General features: G+C 36.5%; 1 protein-coding gene across 13 annotated transcripts in view; it reads left to right on the forward strand.

Annotated features, from left to right (window-relative positions):
* The first annotated feature begins 3,146 nt into the window (after positions 1 to 3,146).
* Positions 3,147 to 21,932, forward strand: part of DTNA (dystrobrevin alpha) — a 188,657-nt gene continuing 169,871 nt past the window's right edge. For 5 of the 13 annotated variants that reach the window (XM_087961689.1, XM_087961683.1, XM_087961692.1 and 2 more), the window contains exons 1-2: positions 3,148 to 3,298; positions 10,323 to 10,390. The gene's annotated coding sequence lies outside the window, so the exon portion shown is untranslated. Of the gene's footprint in view, positions 3,484 to 10,322; positions 10,391 to 21,932 lie in introns of all 13 variants that reach the window. The other 8 variants (XM_087961680.1, XM_087961677.1, XM_087961684.1 and 5 more) reach the window with 5 other exon arrangements.

Genomic DNA, 21,932 nt, shown 5'->3' on the forward strand with positions numbered 1-21,932 from the left:
TTCTGCTTAGGGCAAGATCTGCCATGTAGGATGCGCTGGAAACAGAGATTTAAGCTTTGCTTAAATTTTTCAACTGAAAAAAACTTTTATCATGTCCTAGGCCAGAGCTGTTAAATTTCTGACCCATGGGTCGGATATGTCATGTGCTGGCCACGCCCCAATACATCCCGTGATGCTGCCATGACGATGCAAGTTTGACACCCCTGTCCTAAGCTATTCCATCCTACCACTGAATAGTGCTGTTAGAACAGTTTATTATTTAGTCAGAATATGCTTCCATGCAGATTTTTTTCCTACTGTTTTGAAGTCCTGTTTTCCAGAGCAGCAGAAAACAATTCTGTCCCATCTTCTCTATGACAAGCTTTCAGAAATTTGAAGGCTGCAATTGTACTTCCTCATTTACAATTCCAGTCTCTGGGCTAAACAAGCTTATATTGATCAGATGATTGATTTTTGTGTGATAAACAATTATTCAAAATTGGATTTGAATTTGCAGAACACATCAATTGGTTTCTGGACAGATGATGGTGGGTTCCTAGTCCTCTGCCTTAAGTAAAATAACTTAATGTCACCTTCTCCAGGGAGAATTTAAGTCCAGTGTATCTAGAGGTGGCCATCGTGTGTGTGTGTGTGTGTGTGTGTGTAAATGAACAATTTTAGCAGACTGCTCTCTCTTTCTGCAACAGCTGAGAGGAAGCAAAGAAATTTATGATTCATAGTTCAATGTGTAAACCAACAGGGAATGGGAAGAAAAAAAAAATAAAAAAAAAATGTATGAGCTAGCCACTAGAAGCATTGCAAAAAGATTCCTCCTAAAACAGGAAAATTAATTCAGATTGATAAAATGATAATAGCTTCCATCCATGAAGATCTTGACAGTGTTATATTCAACTCTGAAATTCTCTCCATCAGATCAAAAAGTATCATATGTCTATGGAGATTTTCAGTCATCAGCTGTCCCAAGGGTGCTTTTTCAAGAGGCAACTGGACTTTCTGGTTTTTCTTTGAAGACGTTTCGCTTCTTATCCAAGAAGCTTCTTCAACTCTGATGGGATGATGGGGTGTATAAATCTTTTCATTCCCCACCATCCAGTCAGAGCTGAAGAAACTTCTTGGATAAGAAGTGAAACATCTTCAAAGAAAGTCCAGTTGCCTCTTGAAAAAGAGGCGGGACTATAGCTTATTTTTAAAGAAAGGATGATTATTATTTGATTTTTATCTCTCCCCTTCCCCACTCCATCCCAAATTCACCCAGCTGGCTTTGATGCTTTCAGAGGACGTGGAACTCACCATCTCCTAATTTCTAGTATATTAACCACTATATCAGACTTTATCACAACAAGCTTTGGGTGAATGCTTCACTTTTCTAATAGTTAAAACTAATTGATCTAGGATGAGGCAGGCACGAAAGCTTTGCCCAATGGGAAGGAGGGAGGGAATGCATCCTTTAAAAAAATACAACACAAACCTTCCCAAATGGGTATTACTTCTGGACTAGTGCCTCATTATGCTTTTTTCTATACTCATCATTTGGGGTGCAAAGCATTAGCATAAGAGGTAGAAGAGGTAGAAGTTTATTGCTAACAAAAAACCATTTAAAAAACAACCACCACCTTGTATATTAAATGATAGCATTTTGCAATTTTAGATAAGTTACATAAACAATAGTCTTCCTAGTATTAATTAGAAGGCCTTTCATTGTTCTATTGTCTTAAAAAAAATTGGGAAGAAAGAAAACAAAAAAAAGCAATGGAAAAATGGACAAGTACAAGACAGTGTGGGTCTGGACTATAAATGGAAGATGTTATTGTCTAAATCCCTCATAAAATTCAGTAAGGCAGGGCAGCTGTGCAATAAAAGATTTGTAAGCATGTTAAGAACGCCACTTTATCCTGGAATGCTATAGATGAGGGCTGGTTTACAATAGGGTATACATGCAGCCAGTATGCCTTATTGCATTTAAATGAGGGACATGAGATGGACTTGTTATTGTATCTATTTATATCCTGTGTTTTTATCTAGAAGATATTAAGGTAGTTTCACATGTTTTCTATCTATTACCTGCCTCACAAATATTCTCGCATGGGTGTTTTAAATTCTGCTTGGAAAAGTGAGCAGCCTCAAAGGAAGATCCTGTCTTCTACCAAAACCATGTCAGTGTAAGGAAGTGCCTTTCTCCTTTCACCAATTCGCCGTTACCCATCGATGTAACCCCCTCCCTCTTTTTGCTCAGTCTTTCCAAACGATGACGTCTCTTCAAGGGTTCTCCGGCTATTATTGTCAGACGGGGCGAGCACCTTAATAGCACAATTTGTTCCCGGAGCCAGAGTTTCTGACCTTAGCCAAGGAGTCGTTTTTAATTGGCAAGGGCGGGCGAGCGAGCGAGCGAGAGAAAAACCAACAACTCCGAGAACGGTCTGGGAAACAAAAGGTTTAAAGGAACAAATGGAACTGAGAAGGCAACGCTTTTCCCGGACAGGGGACCGATTCCTCTCCCTAGCGGAGAGCCGGGGGCTCCCCTTCCCTTCTCTTTGTGCCAGATTTGGAAGCTCCGACGGGAGACCAGAAACCTGACGCCAATGTGTCCTATAGCGAGGCTCACCCGAAGCAACCCCACCCGCCTTCGCTTGGCCTCCCGCTCGTTTCCTCCCCGGGCTTTTGCGCTCCCTCCTATCTACCGCGCGTCTGTTTTCCCCTCCCGTTTCTTTTCAGACGCAGACCAAGCTCCGTCGCCCAGGTTTTCCTCGCTCCTTTGTCTCCCCCTGCAAAAACACCCTCGATCTTCCCCCGATTAGCCCCATCTCCCACGTCCCCGCGATTCCGCCCTTCCCTCCCCAACCGATGTTCCTTTTCCGCGCCACTGCGCATCCCCTCCAAACTCGCGGGTCCCTCGCCTCGGCGAATCCCCCTGGCCGGCTCTCCTCCCTCGCTCTGCTCCTCTGCTTTTGCAATACGTCATCCTTTTGCTCAGCTCCTCCCTGTCCCTCCGTTTCTTCCGCATCACTAGGACGCTTTTTGGGCAAAGTGAATGGGTCTCCCGCGGAACTCAGGGCAAAGGGCTGATGAGGGCAATGGCTTCACGGGGACTTCAGGTGCCTTCTGGGCATGCGTCTGAGCTTGGCACATGCTCATTTGGGCTGCACGAGGTGCTCTGGGCATGTGCAGAAGCAAAATGAGTACATTCTGAAGCAGGGCAGTTTCAGCTATGACACCTGCAGCATGTGCCAGGAGCTGCAGCAGCAGCGGGAACAGCAGCAGCAGCAGCTTGTGCGCGGTACATCTTCCCCTCTTCAGAGCGGTAAGCGGCAACAGCAAGCAGTTGGATCTCTGTGCGTCTCTCCTGCTTTGTATATTGTTCAAGTGGGTGCGTGGTGACCTTACACAGTGTGCATTACCTCACAGGTAAATATCAGCTGATCGGTTGTGACAGAGGCAGCTGGAGAGCAGCAGGAGAAGCCAGCAACTCACAGAGCTTTTCTGGAGGTAGCAAATCCTTCCTTCCTTCCTTCCTTCACTTATCCAGCCCTCATATTTCCCTCCATTTGATCCTTCTATCCTATTTGCCAGTCTTGTCTAGGATGCTAAAGTAATTTCAGCCTGTTGCCAGTTTAGAGATGCCAGTCTCTTTCACCTGGCTTTCATGTGTGTGTGTGTGTGCGTGAGAGAGAGAGAAAAAAAAAATTGGAGAAGGAACCAATAGCTAACCTCATTTGATTTGCTGCTCGTTCTTCTTTACCATGTTGCAGGAAAGCTAAAGAGAGTTTGTGCCCCCTTCCATAAGGCACAGTCAATAGGGAGAAATAAAAAGGGGGATCAATTGGTTGAGTGATAACTTGAGATCAGCAGGTCTTGTGACAAACAAGCTTTGGGGTAGCATCAAAGATCTTTGCTGGCATTCCGGGTTTCTTTATAAAGCTTGGTAAGGCATCCCAATTGTATGTGAGGAGAGATGCTCTATATGTGATACGTGTGGTGAGATGCTCAGGCAGGAATACATACAGGCCTATGATGACATCATCTCTTGGACTTTTGCTGTACTTCAGTGTTTGGGAGATAAGAGATAGAGCTGGGAGCGTAAGAGAGACAGCTCTGGAATCCAAAGAGATATTTTCCCTGCAGTATGTTCCATTTTAAGAGCTTGATAGCGTAATAGTATATTTGGGCTCAGATTTATATAAGATCTGTGTATGCAGACAGGAATGTTGAATATTGTCATTGTGGGTAGATTTGTTTTTGCTTGTCATACCTTTAGTTGTGTCTATGGGCTCTGCTAGTGGGATTTATATAGATTCTTCTACAATTATTCGTAATGTGAAATCTGAATTTTAGTTGAAAAAATAATCAATTCTATAAATCCAGAAGTATATTTAATAACACCTTATTCTTTTCTTATGTGCTGAGTTTAGTAACATGTCCATTCATAAACTTCTGCCATTGGAATGGAGATTGGAACTGCTAGATATCCTCACAAATATAGTTTAAACGTTTGCAGTTCAACTAGCATTTGTAACATTTTATGCAATGTTTAAAGATCCCAGTGGGAATGAATAAATGCTAAACTTTGTCAGCAAGAAAGATTTAAAAGACGTTTGAAAAGATATTAAGGCAAAAAACAATGTTGGGGAGTTATCTTCTCAGAAAGTGAAATTGCAAATTCATTCTTGTTACTGGATTTTTGTTTTTAGTAAAAGCATGCAAAAACATATTTCATCTATTTATTAACCTGTGAGTTAAGATTTACGCAATGCAAATCTGTGTAATCTGTGTACATTAGCTTGGTTGTTCTGTTCTTGAAGTTGACTTGTACTTGTGATTGTAGCCTGAGGGTTTTTGCTGTTTCTATTCAACAAGACACGGAAAGTTCCATCCAAAACTACCATATTTTAATAACTTTAGAAAGCTAGCATAGTCATAACAGAGGCATGATTATGATAGAATCATTTAAAAAGTAATGCATTAGCATGTTGCAGGAGAGAAAAAGACCTAGATACCTGAATGGATTTTAATGGTTATTGCTGAACAAGTTTTCAAATGTAAAAGTCTATTTCATTAGATGCCTACAAAGATTAATACAGTAGAAATTATTTATTCTCAAAATGACTTTTAAATAAAGTACTGAGTTCTTCAGCTTTTCATTTCAGAAATCTATTGAGGGAATCATTCAAAACTCTGTTACCTATTTGCCTTAGCAATAGGTATTTTCACAGTAACATGTGCTATATTGACACAAAGCATTATATTTCAGAAAACTACCTTAGAAGTTTTCTCTGATAGAGCAACTGGTCCTGAAATATATTTTCCACTAAAGATTTTGTTTGTCCCAGTTATAGTCCCAGTTTAACAATCCATCTCCTCCATTTTTTGGAAGCTGATTGTAAATATTTGTGTCCAACAATTGTAGTCAGAAAATACACAGAAAATAAAATAGGCTAGAGATAAATACAGACTTTTTATTGTTCTCTGTTAAGTAGCTCATTATTGTTAATAAAATGGAAATTAATTCATTTTTTACCACTATGAGTCAAAAATGAATGAAAATATCCTTTCCACTATTTTGTACATATGAACAATGAGAAATGTATTTGGTTAAATTTCTATTTCTGAGTAAGATATTAGAGATGGTAGATTTCCAGGATAGAATTAATGTAAATGGTTTTTGCTTATTAATTTTAATACCTGCTTCTGAAATCTGATTTATAAGTACCCACAATGACTGATTCCTAGCACTGTTGCATATTTTCTAAAATAGATTTCAGTGCTTGTTTTTTTTAATTCACTCTAGTACCAGACCTGGAAGAGGAACTGGAAGAAATGACAAAGTTATATAAGAAATTTATATATTTTTCTTGAAATCTTCTGGATGCTGTTGCTGCTGCTGCTATTATTATTATTATTATTATTATTATTATTATTATTATTATTATTATTATTATTATTATTATTATTACATGACAGAAGAGAAGTAAACAGGGATAAAAGAAGATAGGAACTGAGATGTCATACTTCAACAATTTACAGTTTAGCAGACTTTGAATGCAATGGACAAAACTGTTCTTTCCTATATTTCGCTAAGATCCCATTTTCCATTTTACACCTGCATAATGCCAATTTATTCATCTGTAAGCTTCCATATGCTTTTTAGCAAACATTTAGGAATAGTGGACTTCCCTCCCCATCTTTAACTGCTACATCAAGACATGATTTGATATAGAATTGGGAAAATTGTTATAGGTGAATTGAAATATTTAAATGCAATATAATTATGACAATTAAAAGATCATGTATGGTATTTGGTGCTGTTCAAAAGATAATTTAGGTTGATCAATAATGTTCTTGCCAAATAGGTTATGTTAAACTAGGAATGATCTGTTATGAGGTTTACCATGGTCCTTGTAAAACTTGGGCTTATTAGGTCTACTGATTTGTTGTACATCCCATCAAGAAATATTGAGTGCTTTAGATATTAATTTATACCAAAAATGTACTTTTATTTATTTTCATGGATCTTTAGGATCCATGGAAATAAAATTGAAATCATTTAAAAATTGATCAATTTTTTACATGTGAACTTACTTGCATGTCTAAAACTTTGTACATACTACTTTAAATGTGGACTATATAAAATTCATATATGAAAGATAATAAAAAATTTCAATGAAATAATTGTAAAAATAAAGCCATGATAAAGCCATACTTCTGGTTAATGCATTTAAAATTGTCCTAAATTCTGTGGATTTCAACTATGGAAAAATATTTTAAACATTTAATGTAATATTATTTCTGTCCTTGGAATACCTAAAAAATGAGACTATTGATTTATTATTTAGACTGGTGTAATTAATTCAATTATAATTTAGCAATGTAAATGAAGAATCAACAGCTCAAACCTATCAGGGTTTGCTTGGGAGTAAAGTTCTTTTTGTTTACTCACAGGAAAATAGGCATAGACTTGCCTATTTTCATTATCTTCATGAAGTTACTGTTAGTGTTTATTTATATTGATTTCAGTTACATTTAATTTACTGTAGTAGATGTGTTTAGTGTCTTGAAGAATATATTCTGTTTGGCAAGTTTGAGTATCAAAATGTATTTATAGCCCAAGACCAAACACAATAAAAGACCAGCATTTAGGTAGTCCTCAACTTATGACTACAATTGAGCCCAAAATTTCTATGGCTAAGCAAGACAATTGTTAAGTGAGCTTTGCCTCATTTTACAGTCTTTCTGTTAGATAAATCACTGCAGTTGTTAAGTTAGTGACACAGTTGTTAAGTAAATGTGACTTCCCCATTGATTTTGCTTGTCAGAAGGTCACCAAAAGCGATCACTGCAATCATCAATCATCAAGGTGTTAATGGAACACCTTGCCCTCGGAAGTTGTGGGAGAGCCATCACTTGAGACTTTCAAGAAGAGATTGGACTGCCATTTGTCAACAATGGTGTAGGGTCTCCTGCTTGGGCGGGGTGGTGGTGGACTAGATGACCTACAAGGTCCCTTCCAACTCTGATTATCTGTTATCTTTTATCATAAATTGCCAAGTGTCCGAATTATGATCAAGTGGCCACGGGAATGCTGCAATACTCATGTGAAAGTGTGAAAAGTGGTCACAAATCATTATTTTTAGTGTCATAATTCCAAATGGTCACTAATCAAATGGTTGAAAAGGATTTTAAAACTTGTGAGAAAATCCTAAAGCAGTTGACAGCTAACAACAACATGAGAGAGGAACCAGATGGTTTCTGATGGCAAAAGCTATTGATAAGAACCCTTAGAGATTTCTGAAAAGTGGTCACCCAGGAAAAAGATGATGGCCTCCTGGTTGCAGTGGCAATTACAGCTATTAACAGTTGGAAGTACTAAGCTTGATCATCATTGGGTGTACAATGGACATTTTAATAGCACATGTGAGAGAGATTGTACCTCCGACCCTGATCAGAAACAATTTAGGCTTTGTCTGAGAGGTTTATGTATCTACCAGTTGCTGTCTTGATAAGTAGTACCCTAATTTGCCTCAAATTAAATAGTCATCCATATGGCATATACAAGGTATTAAAGGAATATCTAGGAAGAGTCCAGGGAGGAGAAGTGATTTTGTTATAAAAGGGACAAGAGCCTGAGGCTCTGTCATTTGGGCTATCTAGATCCCAAATCCTCTATTTCAGTTCAGCTAGGGTTTCCTCAAGTCCTAAAGCAGGTAGTGCTGACACGATGAAACTGCAAAATGCAGTATGATCTTTCTTGCAGTTGTTAAGTTAATAACATGATTGTTAAGTGAATCTGGCTTCCCCATTGACTTTGCTTGTGAGCAGTTTGCAAAAGGTGATCACATGAGCCTAGGACACTGCAACCGTCATCAATATGAACCAGTTGTCAATCATCAGAATTTTGATCACATGACTAATGGGATGCTACAATGATCGTGAAAAAGAGGGTCATTAAGTTTTAATGCCATTGTAACTTTGAAAGATCACTAAATGAATTGTTGTAACTACCTGTACATACTGTGTAAAACTTTGTCAGACTATTGTGCCCCATTTGTTGGACAAGAGCTCTCTTCATCCCCAGAATTCTGAATCATGAAATTCACACATCTTACAATTGGTGAGATTGAGAAATACAGGTTGAGAAATGCAATACCTCAATGGCACTGGAAAAAAAATAACTTATGACCATTTTTCACATTTACGACCACTGCAGTATCTCCCATGGTCATGTCATCAAAATTCAGATGCTTAGCAACTGACTCAGATTTATGATGGTTGCAGTGTCACATTTTGTAACATTGAGGCAAGCAAAGTCATTGGGGAAGCCAGATTCACTGAACAATCATGTTAGTAATTTTGCAACTGCTTAACAACTGTAGCAAGAAAGGTAATAAAATCTGGCAACATTCATTTAAAAATGTCTCAATTAGAAACATAAATTTTGGGCTCAATTGTAGTTATAAGTTGAGGACTAATTTATTAATGTATTAATTTAGGTGAATTAGAATACCTTTCCCATTACTAACTGCTATGACCATGCTGTGGATGAAATTTCTAGATCTAGAAACATTACACCTGTCCAAAGGTGGGGCTAAACCATGGAGAGTAATGGCTCACTCTCTGAGGGTTAGCATAATAGGAATACAACTCTTGTAATCTCTCAACATTGTTCTTGCTTCCTATCTTTATGGCTAGAGGACTTAAAAGTATAACATATAAATGAGGACTCACAGAAAGTGGCAGCAAGTGGCAGCAAGTTTGGGGAAAGAAAATGTGCAAGAACAACAAGTTAATTGGGGAGAACAACAATGTAGGGAGAATTGTAGTCCCACCAGAGCTTCAGCATCCAAGTATCCACAGCTGGGGCTATAACTAAATCTCAGGAAGGGAAAACTATGCTTCCCAATGCTATTGTGCTTATGGCAGTTCCCACTTTCCATAGTTCTCCTTGTGACAAAATATAGAGAATGCATACCACTATTAGCACAATTCTACTTGGCTTCACCAAATAGATTGGAACAGCATTTTCCACAAAAGAATATACACTAATGTAAACGGGATCCCATTTCATTATAAAATGTCAGGTGCAAAAAGACCAGGACCACATATGAATTTCCAATTAATATATTAATTATTATATAATTGGCAGACAGGTAGCAATATAAATCAAATAAATAAATAAATTTCCAATTAAACTGATTTATTATAATTCATGCCTATGCACAGGAATTTGCTCAACTAATGGTTAATGCTATTTTGGTGCTAGATCAACGGAATTCAAGAGAGTTTGGATATTTTGGCTACTCTAGGTTGATTTTTCTTTTGATTTCAGCCCCAGGCTATGGCATTCCTTCTCCTATATCAACTGAATACAGACAAATGCCATGTGAAGTATAGCTATAACTATACAGTATATTGGAAAACATAATAGCTCATTGGCAGTACACATACCACATGCAAAATATTTTGGGTTCAGCTCCTGTATCTCCAGATCTTCCCATGAGCAATTTGCCTTTTAAAAATCCACACACATACCCCAATCCCTTCAAATCACATTAAGAAAAGCTCCTATAATAGACTACTAGATTTGCTGTAAAGATCTGGACAATCAGTAAGATAATAACAAAGCAATACAGAAAACACTGATTGTTTACTAATAGTTAGTGATTATCTTGATTTTGATAGCCTGGGTCTGGTAGATCCTACCCTGTTTATAATTCAGAAAAACTTCTGCCAACCAGTGCAAAGAATATTGAAGACTGATGGCTTGACTCAATATTAAGTAATTTTCAATGTTTCTTTTATGAATGAATGCCACTATCCTGTTTCTGTTGCAGAATTAAAGCCAGGACAGAAAGTAGATCACACAATAGCTGGAGCCAAAGAAACATCCTACATGGAACGGGTGAGTATCTCAATAATATCATTTGCTACCAATAAGTAAATTGCTTATGAGAAGATCTCCCAGTAGGAGAATTGTAGAACACTTAGATAAACCTGAGCCAAAATAAGATCTCCAAATATATTTGCCAAACAATTTTCAGCATTCCCAGTAAATACTTTTTGATCAAATTTGATGGCATTTCTTCTGTAACTGAATTTATCTGGGCATAAGCCACCCAGAGTCATTGATTGAGATGGGCAGCCATAGAAAATAATTAAATAAATAAAAGGCACAATTCTCTCACACAAGTATATTAAGAGCCATGGTTGCATAGTGGCTAGAATGTAGTACTGTAGGCTACTTCTGCTGACTGCTAGCTGACTGCAATTTGGCAATTCGAATTTCACCAGACTCAAGGTTGACTTTCATCCTTCTGAGGTCAGTAAAATGAGGACTAGATTGTTGGGGGCAATATGCTGACTGTAGACTGCTTAGAGTGGTCTGTAAAGCTCTGTGAAGCAGTATATAAGTTTAAGTGCTATTTGCTACTGCTATACAATCACTACTAACCTTCTGTCTTTCTTCTCTTATAAGGAATCAATAGTTGAGAACAAAGTTACCTAATAAAAGTAATGTAACCATGCATCCAAATCAGCAATAATGACCTGTGAGAATCCAATGATCTCCCCCCCCCCCCATATTTTTTAATCCTATCAATGCTCCTTCATTTTTCAAAAGCTGAGGTGCAACAATTGCTTGCACTTACCATGGGTAATATAAAACAATGGGAAAGACTACACCTGTTTCTCACCTATCGTACAGCTTTCGGTATATGCACTGAAAGATTAGCACTCAGTTGTTTGGAAATGATCAGAATTCATTCTACTTTCAAAGTTGATCAATAAAAGTTATATTTGTCTTAATTGTGTGTCTTGTTATCGTGAAGGTTAAATTATGTTCCCTATGTTCCTTAAGGAAGGCCAACTTATACTACCTTGCAGCATGTCCCATATGAGTTCATATAGTTAAATTTTTTAAACAAATTTCCTTGCTTTTTTATAATCAACAAAGACGTGGGTCAGGATTTACTGAGAATAATCGGTCTTTATGATAGGAATAACTAGATTATATGCATTCTGAAGTGCGTGAAGAGCCAACATTGGTTCCTCTGTCAATGTTTATGTGGATTCTCCCAACCATTTCTAAGGTTGGGTGGCAATTCAGGTTCAAACTAGAATTTCACTATGCAATATTATCTGGTGTTTTGCTATTTCAGATGTTTTATAGTGCCATTGGGATTAGGGATTCACCTTTCCTCATGTCTCTCTCCCTTGAAAATGTTTATTCTTTTCATGCAATATCACTCTGGGTACTATGCAATGTCCGTTAAGAACATTGTTCCCGCAATAAGAGTTGAATTCTTACTCTATAGAGCCCAGAGGTCTTTGCCCAGACTTGTTTGGATGTGGGTTGACTGTCTTTGGTAATTGGGATATCACTTCTTTTTCTGTCTGGCAGTATGGCTCATTACTTACATTTGTGAACTATGGATGTTGTTACACTCTTGAGGGATACCTGAATCCAGAGTTGTTGCATTGTATCTTTATTTTTTAAAATCTTTTTTCCCTTCTTCTACTTTTTTTTTTTTTTTTTGCAAATGGCCTGATATACTGCCATTCACCAGAAGATGGAAGTTGATTTACATACACTTTGGATTAAAACATAATGAAAACAAAAAAAAAATGCATGAATAAACACATAACAATAAAAACAGAATGGCTTTAATTCATTTTTGAAAGTTAATTTAAAAAAAAAATATCAAAGAGATATTTATGATTTGGAAGCGCTATAAATGAAATACCAGAACAAAAAATTCTTGATTTCTGGTGGTGAATTGTTTAATTAGTAAAACAGAGGCATTAGAAATGGGTATTTGTTTCAGATGAAGACCATAGACTGATTCAGGTTTTTGATGCACCATGGGACTTGTAGTTGGTGACTGTCCCTGCCTTGTCTGATTAGGCATAGAATTGTATTATTGTATATTACTTACTAACTTGATGTATGGAAAATATTGAGATGTTGAAGGAAATTGTTACAGTGGCTTTTGATGCTAACAGTTTTAATTATTTTTGTGTTTCTTGACTTATAAAGCATTATAAAGACATTGGATGGATCTTCAGATCCACAGATTATGAGTAGCTGTTTAAATTCTTTGTAAAACTGCATATATGTATAGAAATGTGAAGGGGAACTTAAGGTTCAATCTGGAAATCTTTAGCATTAGTGATCATGAAGAATATATTCTATAAAATATTTATATAAGAGGAATTTTCAGAAATCTATTCTAGGTTAAGTGAAACTTTATAGCTGACATTAAATGTGTTCTGCTGTATCTTCATGTTGGCATCTTATGCTGAACTTATTCATCAGCCCATTTTACATTGTTTAAACTTTTTTCTACCTCTTCAGGAGGCTGTAACATGAAGGACTGGATCAACTCCTGCATCAGTTTCAGTAGTCCAATTTATGCATATGCTAACACAGACATAGAAACAAAAGTTTAACCTACCTCATTTGATGTGAATGATTAAATATAAAGCAAGAGCAATAAAAATGCTGTATACAGAACAGTAGATTTGTAATCATTTTCAATATGCTTCTCTGTTATTGTGTTAGCAGTGTAATTTGGTCCCACATCTTCTGTTTTTTATATTACTTACCACTTTATTGCTTCCCTTATCTTGCTGCAGACTTGCCATTTTTATCTTTTCTAGCAAGCTACATTTCTCTAGAGAGAATACTAGATGTGCTATAGAGCTCTGTAGTTAGTATGGTCTTGAATGATGGCAACCTTGACATTATAGCAGTTAATGGTATTAATTTTATGGAAGTGAATGGAAACATATTTCTATAACCAAGGGCATTTACTTACTAAAGAGACTGCCAGAATAATGTTTGCATAACTACCTCTGTTTCTCCAACAATACGGCCTTCCCCAATAGGAAGTCCCAGCATGTTTTATAGGTATGAAATGAAATCAAGCCCTCCCAAATTAAGGCCTATATTAAAACATGCGAAATGGGGGGAATGGTGGGCTTCAGCTGTTAGGAAGTACTTTTGTTGCACACCCGGATATGGTGCTGCTCGCTGACCCCGATATGAAGTGCCCCACCAATGCCGAGGTCAACATCCAAGCCATTGCTACCCGCCCACCCAAAGATGCAAGGGGGGAATTAAGTCACCCCTGAAAAGACAGCCTAGCCATTTTTTCAGGGCTCAAAAAAAATAAGACCCTGCCTTATTATATGAGAAACACGGTATTCTTTAATCATGTTAATATGGACATTTCTTAAAAATAATTGTATGAGGAAAGTATCCACAATAAATGAAGAATTGTCAACTTTTATTGGCTTTCCTCTTTGCCTGTTAAAAGCTATTGGCACGAAGGAAAGTGGCAGAAGAATATTTTCTCAAACCCTAATCTTTATGCTAGTTGAAATGTCATCTATGTCATTTCTGTACAATTGCTGTTAAAAGGTCCTGGATGGACTGTTTGAATTCTAATTAATAGTACCACCATATTGCCATCTGAAGACAGCTGTATGCCACTGATTGATAGTAGTATCAAAGCATGAATATAAGTTGAATCTTATTATTTCCCAATCTTTCCTTCAGCAGCAAATCTGGTATTTTTTTTTCTTTCTGTCTCCTTGGTAAACAGTGCTCATTTGGACATTGATGGATTTCTGTAGCAATCTGAAAGAAAATAATTTGTTTGAAGGCTTTTATTTCTTCAGACCCAGAAGTAGAACTCAAAAGTTAACAGAGAACCTTTGTCTCTTCAAAACCCACCCCAAAAAAGAGAAAAATGGAAATGAACCTCTTTTTAAACCTCAGTAACTATTCTTGACCAAGCTGTCATATAATTTTAGTCTTAGTCCTGTAATCTATGTGCAGATATTGCCCAAGCAGTCAAAATATTTATGTGAAATGGAAAGATAATCTTAAACCATGCAGGTAAATAAAGTAGAACCTGGAATAATTCCACAACAGTGCTCTGAGATTTATTTAGTTATTTGTTTTAGTATTGCGTTGGCTTCAGATTCTCTAGTCTTAAACTCTACTAAGTTTAAAAGCCTAGCTGAAACAAATATGTTTAATCTATTTTCCTTTAATGTCTACAAATTCCAGTCCAGCTTTTTGTTGTTGTCTAAAATAGTGGGCACAATTAAAATGTGATGTGCCAGCAGTTTCTTGAAAATGACCTGTAACTTGAGAGTCATATAAGGGCTGCTTTTAATGAGGATTAACTAATAAAGTGGGGTATTTGCATATTTGCATGGGTACTTTATTGTATTATACAATGATTTTTAGAATGTCTACGGGCAAGCCTGTTCTTCACATCTATAAAATGTGGATTTAAGTCCACATTTATTTCTTTAGACATCATTTCCATAAAGTTATGGGGGTTAGGATTTTCACATTTACAATTGGTGCATAAATCAAGACAGTAGGTAAAATGGGAGTCACTAAACAGAAAATTGAACCAAATTAAAACTGTATTCCTTTGCATCTTTTACTGGTGTAGACTATTTGATATTCCTTATGCTATGGTGTTGCAAGGATCTCGAAATCTTTTAAGCAATAGAAACATTAATTGCTTTGTTATTTTTGAATGCTGTTTATTGAAATGTTAGAAAGCCAGAGCCTCATTGCAATGTCAAGGAATCAAAGAGCTTATTGCCATAACATTGCATCTAAAAAGCCAGCAACTCTTTCTTTCTCTAAAGCTCAAGAGAATTACAATGACATAACTGGCAAAGAGCCACCACAAGAAGAAATTTTATTGCCATCCTGATTTTAGGTAGGGAAGAATGACTGCCATCATTTTGCATTTCTATGGAATTACTTCGAACTTCCCGCCCCCACCATCCACTGCAAACAGTGAAGCAATTTCTGTGTCTATAGAAACCCACATGAAGCCAAATGCAACATGAATGTAAAATTGTTATTGTTATTTAATACTTTTACTTTCTTTTCCTTTTCTTAATACTTTTCCTTTTCTTCCAATTGTTTTGGACACACAAATGGAAATAGAGGTAGGAAAATCAACTTGATGCTTGTTGCAAGGTATAAATGTATCCAAATAAATTTGTAATTCGTTCTAACATCTAAAAAGAGTAAAATCTGCACTTAATGATACCGGCATTGAATAACAACTTCTTTTATTCCTTTATCCAGAGGGCTTAAGAGCATATATTTGCCTTATTTGGCTGCAAGTTGACACAAGGAGCGTTGGTTAAATAACGAGCTAAAAAGCTCAAGGCAATATCTCTCTTATTTTCATGTTTATTTGAACATTAATATTATTAAGGTTTATCAGAAATAAGAGCATAACTATTGAAAACTATGTGTACTAAATCCAATTTGAATTCTTCTTTTTTTTATTCATATCTCCATTTGTATTTAAACATATTCTCCCATTTCCTCTCTTCAAATAAAATCTTTAAACCATTCCTGGTCAGTAAACTACTAAACTTCACCAGAAATAGTAACCTAATTTATTTTAATCTTGATCAAACAAACCAATTTTATATTACTTATTCTTTTACCCAACAATCTATAGATCATAATATTAACATCTGCTTTCTCAGATTCTTTTTGTCCTTCCTCTCAAAATCCTTGGTGTCTTTATCAAGCCCCTTTTATAATTCCAGCAGAAAGAAGTTGTCCGTGTCACTGTTCTCTTTGTCTCTTCTCAGAAAATCTTTGACAGTTTCAAGAAGTTATTTTGGATATCCAGTGTAGAGAAATTATACTCTCCTGGTTTAGTATTTATATGTCTTTTAAAATTATTAAATCATTATCAATTTTCATTTGTAAATCCATTATTTCCATGTCTTTCTTGTAGGCTATCATTTTGGGATCCATATTCCAATCAATTTCAGTTTTATTTAATGAGACCTTCAGTAACACCTTCTAATTTTTCTATAATAGCAAATAAGCTTCCTAAGCTCATTCATTGCAGCTTACTCTTTAAGATAGCCATTGATGGGTTTATTTCCCTTTCCTGCCCTCTAGTATCCAAACTTCAAAATCATCAGTTGTTTACAAATATAAACACATATATTTTCCCATGGAAAAGATTTTTCAATTAATTTCAAAAGCCAAGTCGTTCTGAGTCCTTAATCTATTTAAAACATTCTAAAGCCAACACTAATCATCCTTTTACTGTATATTCAGAACAAATCTTTTTATAAATCTTTAAACCTGTAGTTTTGCTTTTTTATAAATCTTTAAACTTGTGAGTGTTCTTCAGTATTTTCTCACCCAGTGGTTTCAAAAAGATCTGATCTGAGGGTTCTCAATGTTTAAGAAATTGTTTCATCATCATCATGATGCTGATGATAATGATAATGTGGCAAAAGAAATCAAACATAATACAGTGTTAGGCGCTTTGGGTGCAATCTCAAAACATCTGGAGCACCAGTTGAACATCATCAGCATTGACAAAATTACCACCAGTCAATTGCAAAAGGTGTCTTTATTGGAACAGCTTACATCCTTTGACAATACCTTTAATATTATTAAACAACAACAGTTACCTATCCCAGGTCCTCAGGAAGGACTCAATAGGTAAATAAAAATAGCACATCCAGTCTAAACATCCTATGCAACTAAAATAATAATTCCAAAGTGATTAAGAAGTGAGCTTCAGGTGAACCCAACATCTACATAGGCCACGGGTGTCAAGCTCACAGAGTCACATTGTCATCATGTGACGTTTCACGTTTTTCCCATTCACATTTTTCCCATTCATGTGACGTATCCGGCCCACAGGTCGCCAGTTTGACACCCCTCGCATAGGCTATGTGAGCAACTAAAAGCTTAGTGAAATCATACAACTCCCAGCTGATGCAAGGCCAGCTGCAAAAATGCAGTTCTTGCCCTCTGCTTTAAAAATCCAGCTGTGAGTAATCTTCAGATTTCTCCTTTGTCTGGAGAGATTTGGGAAGTCTGAATCGAGCCTTTGGTTCCTATGCTCCTATGTTGTCCCTCTATTCTAGGGATGCCATGATGCTCACCGAAAATTTCCAATCAGCCCTTTACTAATTAATATGGAGATATGAGGTTCTAGAGATCGGTTTATAAAGAGTGGGCTGTGGTATGGGATGAAGACTAGCTTGGTTTTACTTGAAGAGATAGTGATAAGTTTTTAATGTTGATTATACCTGCTGGGAATAAATAGGGAGGTACTTCTTTATTTCTTTCTGCACACACACACACACACACACACACACACACACACACACACACAATACTAGGTAGAAGTGCGTTGTCCTCAGATATGTTATTTTTAACCTTCATTTTTTGAAAGGGCTTTGTGGCAATTGTTGATTTTGTCAATGAAATATGCTTCAGGGTGGACTGCAAGTACTGTACTGAAATGAAGTACAATACAGACTGCCAAAGATATGATGCTTTAACTTTATTTTTGAAATTGCATTTCTGAATTGCAATGTCTGATCACGTAGTGTAAAGTGGGGAAAAGAGACAAACGTTGGCTGCTCATCAAAGTCCATCATGTTTTATTATTAGGCAGGGTGCCATCCAAACAGAAGGACATAAATGGAAGCAAGCCAACAGGACATGTATGCATATCCTGTGAGGCAAGTGTGCTTGCATATTAATAATCTGGAAAAATTCACTTCCTTCCAAAAAGGCTGATGTCTGAATCAAGAAACTGACCTTTGGGGAGGGGAGAAACAGTCCACATTGGATTATGGCTATCCACTTACTGCCTTGGGGTAACCGCTGTTTTGGGTGATTTTTTATTATCTACAGTGAGACGGTAATAGTTTTGCCTTCCCTTAATTCTTATGTATTAACTCTTGCTGCAATAGTAAATAAAGAAAAAATATCATTCACTTAAATTCATGTTATGCTTCTCATCACAGTGAAAATAAGAGACCATTTATTCATTTCCCCCCCACTTGTGATGTGCTTAAAAAGGAACATAAATGCTTTATTTTAGAGGCTTGGCCTAAAATTATCAATAGCCAATAGAAACAAATCACATGGTTTCCTCTCCGAGACTGAGAATGGCATGAAGCTGACAACTAGATGAAAAGAAGCCCCCATTACTGTCGGATATTAAGGACCTCTCCATAAGAGTTGGGAGTCTGGTTGAGCCCACATGTAGCTGAAATAATATATAAAATTGAGCTACAACTGAGGGAGTTCTCAGTCAAATTCTCACTTCCATCATGAAATCCCAGGATGATTTTGAACAAAAGTCTTTTCCTCAGGAGCTAAATCTGTAAAATGAGGGATCAATTTATAAAATGGATCTCTAGAATTCCTCAACCTAGCCTTCTCAGTTCATTAGGGGTAAAGTTACAAAATTGTATATATGCACAGTTTTTATAATAGGTGCTGTATGAATGTTAAATATTATAACAATATAATATATACAATATATCACTAGGGAACACTAGAATAACTGGCCTCTGGTTTAGCTCAGCAAAATGTACTGATGATACAACCTTGAGATTGAAGAGATATTGTCAAACTATTAATGTCTTAAATAATTTCAGTGGAGTTCATGCAGAGTCTGTTTCTGTAAATCTTAAATAAGAAGAGAGAGCACGGGGGGGGGTTCTATTATAAAGAAATGCAATATATATGCACAGGGGGAAATACTGTTGCAAATATCTCCCTTTGTTTACTATAGCATTCTACAGTATGTCTACTTGGGGAGTTGGTTGTAAAAAGGTGTTCCTTCAATTTCTGATGTGCTATGAATATTATGACGATGTTGCCACTTAAATGTATGCAAATTTAAGGGGAGGCCTGGTGGAATTCTCCTTTGCTATGCTTTTCAGAGTCCTTATTTTCTTTCTGGATGATTGCTGTAGAGACTATTGCTGTATTTCCTTTCCTTTCTTGACCTCTGGTGGGATGTAGTCTTCAGGATGGTTTAGCTGAAATCATGGGAAAGGACACCATCTCTTTCAACCTACAGTACATTGCTGAACTTGAGGGAGATTTGACTATGGATCTCTGCCTTGTCTGAAAAGCAATTAGTAGAGACTCAGTCAAGACTAAATAACAATATAAATCTATCACATTCCAGGAGAAGTTCGCATTGAGTGTAAAAAGGTCATCTAAGCTTATTTGATGCCTTGAAAACTGAGTTTCAGCCAAAAGGCTTGGTTTGCCAAGTTGGAGAAGACAGTCTATCTCCTCTCCTCTTTCTGTCCAGCTAAATCAGTTGTATCTGATTGCAAATTTTGAAGACATTTTACTATGATTTATAATTCCAAGTAAGGTAGAATCTCTTAACAAATCTTTCACAGTCTCATTTTATGCATGTTTTTTTCAGGAGTACATATCATCATTTGCAGTGGGATTTGCTTGCAACTAAGTGAACCTAAAACTACAAATTCAATTCAACAGTACATTGCACAACATAGATTAGTCCCCGTATTAGTTAATTTCTAGATGGTATCCATTCTCCATGCTACTGGCCTTGAGATTAGAATGCATATTGATTTTTGAGAGGATTAGGGCTGAATATATATCCACTCCACTCTGACCCCAGAAATTCCATTAAGGTCAGTATATATTGTACAAGTAGGTATGTATCCTTATTAAAGGTTTAGTGTGAACCTTGAAAGCAAAGTGGATGCTTGGAGTTTCATTAAAATGTCCTGTTTTTAAGGTAGAATGATTTAATGCACAGGAGTAGCAGCAGTTGTCTCCTGTTGACTTGTTATTACAAAACATGCATGCAGTGCCGATTGGGTCTCTTGTGTATTTGCACTGCAAATCCACATATGTAAGGGATGTATCTAGGACCCGTATGCTTTGGTGTTACTGTAATTAGCTGCAGAAGGCTTTGAATGTTGCTTCTGTTTTCCTATCCAGTAAGAAAGGTTTGAAAATGTTAGCAACCCTGATTGAAAAAAATAAATTTCAGTATAATTCCCAAAACTTTCATTGAAACCCAAGAGGTATGTATCCCAAACTATGTATCCTGAACTACGCAGAATAGCTTTCTAGCAGGAAAAAAGTTTCAGAGTTAACCATCACTAGTTATAATTGGTTCTCCATCCTGGTTGCTAAGGAACATTTGCCCGTAACACTTTAAACTCTAGCTTGCAGGCTTGGTGCAATGGGCTGCCATTGATGCTCTAATAAGGAAAACAAACATTTCAGTGTGTACAAGAAGATGACAAATGGATTCCTTTCAATTTTGTTTAAATAGGAGAATTCTAATTCCCATGCCTTCTCAACTCTGGCATCTGCACATTTCAGGAACTTTGAATTTTTTAAAATTATGGTAATTCCTGCTAGCATAGATTTAGAACTTAACTGTGAAATTGGTGTTGGAATAGTCAAGCATTTGTGAAGAAGGAGGCTAAGCAATTCTTAGTGTCCACTCTACTTTTTAGGTCTCTTCTTTTCAACTTGGAAATATCTTTTAAAAAGATGAAAACCATAGAAACTTACATACAAACATGCATGCATACATACATACACATACACATAAATATGCATGTAAACTTATTTTTCAGATTTTAGAGATGTTCTTTAAATACCATGTTGTAAGGTTGTATAGACAAAGATATATACACATAATATGTGGATATACTGTTTGCAGATATCAGGGAATTATCACTTACAGATTAATTCAGCTATATGTGCAATTTCTGCATTGCATAATTATGGACAGTTTGGATTATATGTAATGATCTCCAAAGGAGACTATCTAGCTGTAAGTCATTTAAATGTGAAATAATATAGCATGCTTGCTGTTTTTCTGTGGAGTCTAATGGAAATCAAGTATCTCAGTTGATGATAGTTTTTGTTCTTTTAAAAGCCAAATTAACCTTAGGATCTCTTTCCCCATCTATCCAATATGTGAAAAACCTGGAGGATTCTTTTTAACCATTTCAACCTTCGACAGAAAGTTTCTTCCTGAACTGCTGTTTGCTCCTGATGGGAACGCTAGATGACTACACAGAGATTATCAGTTTATAACATACACTTTAGTTGTTGAGTGAGAACTATTCCCAAATAGAGATGGTCAGAGTTCTGAGGAATAAAAGGCAGGGATATAGTCAATCAGTTGGCCTGCTGACAGAGGAACTATGAAAAGGAAAACTCCTCTTTTGCTACAGAACAGCTTGGTCTTGGACAACTATGCCAACTTTGCTCCTAAGCACTAAGTTTGATGATCCCATAAAACAAGGATTTCCAACTACAAGCCCTACTGCTTATGGCAAGACACATTGTTAGCTCAGGATTAAGCTGGAATGAAGGAGGCTTAGATTTACCATTTAAAGAGAAACTGTCTGATGCAGTACAGGTTGAACTTATTTGTCCTCTTAGCTGGAACAGTCAACAGACTGATTCTATATTCTACCTTATGAACCTCACTACCTGCATCCTGTGCCTAGAAATGGCTGTCTTCTCCATCCTAATTCCATTTTATGACACTTGGTGGTTTTCAGCTTCAGTTCATGATTTCATCATCAGATAAGCTAGAAATGTT

This window comes from Notechis scutatus, chromosome 3, assembly GCF_049901735.1.
Source record: "Notechis scutatus isolate UNSWTSFEM ecotype Mainland chromosome 3, rNotScu1.2, whole genome shotgun sequence".
In the NCBI taxonomy this organism is placed as follows: domain Eukaryota; kingdom Metazoa; phylum Chordata; class Lepidosauria; order Squamata; family Elapidae; genus Notechis; species Notechis scutatus.